The sequence below is a fragment of the Theobroma umbraticum genome, unplaced genomic scaffold (genome assembly GCF_002168275.2).
Source record: "Theobroma umbraticum cultivar Fairchild unplaced genomic scaffold, ASM216827v3 scaffold_56.0, whole genome shotgun sequence".
Lineage (NCBI taxonomy): Eukaryota > Viridiplantae > Streptophyta > Magnoliopsida > Malvales > Malvaceae > Theobroma > Theobroma umbraticum.
In genome coordinates this window covers 7,728,940-7,733,076 of record NW_018397256.1, presented here as the reverse complement: position 1 = coordinate 7,733,076, position 4,137 = coordinate 7,728,940, and positions in this window count along the sequence as shown.

Below are 4,137 nucleotides of genomic sequence, written 5' to 3'. Positions count from 1 at the left end.
AATAAAGTCCCTCTAGTATCGCTTTTCAAAAAAAAAAAAAGCCCTTCTAATATCCATCTCACCTCTGATCCCCCAATAATATACTTGATTTCTTCAAAGACTGCATTCTCTTTTCTTCACTGCTCAGTGCATAGATGTTGCCAAAACCATACCTAACACTATCCCTTCACATCTACCCTATCAACATTATAAATTTCTTGTGGATAATACTTTCCTCTGGTTGAAAAAAAAATATCTTGCCAGATGTTAATCAATCCCCTTGACCTCCCTTTATACCTAACTGCCTTGTCATGCACATAATCTCTAGCCACAATCTTTCAAATATCCCATCATGAACGTTTTTCAATTTTGTATTCTGATAAAAACCATGCTTGGCTTAGTCTTCCTTATCTGTCGTCTCAGTACTTTGTTTTTCTCCCTTTTACCCAGCCCTTTTATGTTCGAGGTTAATATAATCATAAAAAATGAAACAAACTCACCTCACATGTCCCTGTTGTAGACCTCTTCCTTAACCTTATCATATAACTCCTTCAACTTCCTAACTCACGAGTATCTTGATAGCTTCTTCTCTTTCTACCCTAAATTCTAACCCCAAGCTGCTTCTTGTATCGATCGTATCTAACACCTCCAACCACTATGACTTTCTCTTTAGTTTAGTTTCAAAGTCGATCTCACCCTTCCCTTCCTGCCTGTATCCCTTAGTGTTACCAACTTTGCTTTCTTTAGAAACTTTTCTTACCTTCTTTTTCTTCTTCATTTTTCTCTTTTACTTTCTCTTTCCTAATGCATTTGCTTATTACTTTAATTGCTTTCTGATTTTCTCCATCTCAATTTCTCTATTTGTGTAACATCCCAAACTAAATTATAAGTACGTTGTACATTTATAAAATTGTAAATTTGACAAATAAGTCCCTTATTCAAATTACTTATAAAATATTTGTGTTTATATTGGAATTGTTTTTGTGATAGGGACCTTATGCATATATAGTAGTTTTGTTAATGTCAGCTTATATTATTACACATTTAAAAAAAATGTTTACATTATCACGTTTAAGAAAGGAAGTTAAAGATTGTTTTATATTATCATGTTTAAGCAAAAGTTTAAGTCAATTTAAAACAAAAAAAGTAACAAGGCAGGTTTAAGAAAAAAAACACGCAGTTAGAAGAAAAAAAATATTTTGGAGTAACAAATCTTAGAAAAGAAGAAAAAGGTAGAAAAAAGAAAAAGCTATTCAAGAAAGTAGCGATTAGGGTACGATTAGGTTTTAACTTATGAAAATTGTATTTTTGCGTTATTCAAAATAAATATTTGTAAAATTAATTTATATTTTTTTAACTTTCAATCAAATCCGATACTGTTTCAGTGACTTTCTCGTAGCATGATGGGTACCAATAGAAAGGTCTTGAAAAGATCTTTTCAAAGATTTTTGTAGCATCTTGTTTGCCTTTGTGGTTAAAAATACGTAAATTTTTAAAATTGATCGAAAATTCATTTTTAACAGTTTTGACAATCCAATTTTAAGTCACTCGGAACTCCATATTTTGATAACATTTTGGGATGTTTCTTTGAGGGCTTTTGCAATATGAAATGAAGTGTTTAATTTGACATCAATGGCTCAATTAGGGGCTTCCTGTGTCGAGAAAATTAAAGCCTCAAAGTAGATTCGTTGATATTGAAAACCAAAAAATCTAGGTAAGTTTGTGATAATTTCTAAAAGTTTAGTTTTTGAAACTTGTGAATCTTGTGTTCTTTTTAATCGAAATAAATTTTTGTGTTATAATATGATATGAATATTTCAAATTGGTGTTGATTTTATCACTGGAAACAATTTGAGTTAAGAGTTATAAGTGTTTGAAATAAGCCAAATAACCATGAAAATCTAAAATTTCAAAATTTGAGAATTCATTTTTAATTATTTAAAAAATTATTCTTGACCTATATTCAACCTATTTTGATAGAAATTTCATAAATTTAACTATTTGAATTTTAATGAATTTTTTTATAAATAAATATTTATCTTATAAATTAATTTGCATTGACATATTTTGAAAATATTTATTCGAAATCTTCATATTTGAATTTTGATTTGCATTTAAAATATTTTCACCCAATGTCATAGTGTTACTAATTTTACACTATAATCTATGAGTTTCTAAGTTTTGAATGTTTTATATATTTATAAATTATTAAAAGAATTAATAATTGATTTTCGGTTAGCGAAAAAGGTACTACATCCTAAATTCCTTAAAATGACCAATAGAAAGTTATAATTCATTTTGATAAGTTAACAATGTTGGTTTCTAATTTCGAGTATTTTGAATTAATAAGCTTCAAAAGGATTCTAATTCTTTATCTTTTGAATTTGGTTTTAGCAAATCGGGTAAGTGACTGATACCCTTTCAATGTTTTCACACCTTAAAAATTAGCTTCAATGTGAATTTGTACTTGGTATATGATATTTTGTCCTATAGTTTGTTAAATCAGGTAAGCATGCTAATATATATAAGTAAATATGATCTCTATGCTGATTTTTGGAATATGATTTCAATTTTGTTCTAGAACCTAATTTTTGGAATACGATTATATTTTTTGTATGTATAAGATATGTTTTGAGAAAGTGGATACATTATTTTGTGAAATTTCGGTAATTTAAAAATATATGTTTCTGTTTGATCTCCTAGTATGGCTATGCTCTGACCCTGCCAATGGGGGTGAAATGTTGGTCATGTTGACATATATTCTGTGATTAGAGATCGATTTCCCAACCATACCATCGGTTACAGAATAGTGATATTTGTGATATCTGTTTAATGCAACCAATGGTTACTTGATATACTTCTGACCCATGCCACTAGGGATCATTGTGGTTTTGATTTTGACTGGCCCCATTGAGGTTAATTGTAGTTTTATTTTTAACCTATGCCACAAGGGTTAAATGTGATCGTAGCATGTTACAGGAGACCAATAAAAATATGAAATCAGTGTGAAATTATGTTCTATTATGTTATCTGAAAATTTCAAAATTTTGTTAGCTATGTTATCTGAAGCGAAATTATATTAATTTTTGTAATTTGAAAATGAAAATTTGAAATATATGTTTCTGAATGAAATTATCCAAAATTCTATATTAATACCTATATATGTATTAGCAATTCTGGGCCTAAATGTTTTGAGTACTCTTAACTCTACTAAAAAGATGTCAGTTACTTGCTGAGTGATTGTACTCATTCTTATAATCTCATTATTTTACAGATTTCAACATTTTACATATTTGGGAGTTAGACTTACTTAGCAAGAGTTTTGGCTAGCAAGATTAACGTATGTCCTTGAAGAATTATAAGCTTTGACTTGAGTAATCAATTTTTAGTTTATTAAGCAGATGTTAGTTAGATCAAAAATTTGTATATTTTAGAAGATTATATTTTAATATTATATTTTGAAATTTGAAGTATTGTAAAGTATATATTTTATAAAGACTGTGGAGATATTATATTGATTAAGTATGATATTACTGTCTTATATGCTTATAAGATTTGTCTCATTAGAATATGGTGTCCATTATATGACAATTTGACTCTACATTTCTTTGGTCCCAGTCCCGTGCCGCCTCCATTAATTCCCCACCCCTCCTAATTTTTCTAATCGGTAGCCTCTTTTCGACCTTCAACTTGCTCTTCTTGATCTGTTCATCGCTTTTTTTATTGCTAGTTTCTTTTATCTGCACTTTCGACTTGCTTTTCTTCTTTCCTTATTTGCTATTCTATGAACATCTCACTTTACTCTCCACATCATATTTCCACAATTAGATAAAACGAGAAGATTCCTGAATTCTTAGGTTACGTTTGGTTGGTAGAATAGGCAGGAATGGAATAGAATAGTTATTATGTGGGAATAGAATAAAGTGAGAATAGAATAGAATAGTTATTACTTTGTTTGGTACGATGAATGAAATAGAACAGAAATAGTTATGATGATTTATTGCAGAGTTTGGTTGGTAACAATAATTTTGGAATAAGAAATGAATTGAAAATAAAAAGATAAAAACACCCTTTATTATTTATATGACTATTTATTTTTATTATATTTTTTAAATATTAATAATCTAGAATTTAATTAAAATATTAATAATTAATCAT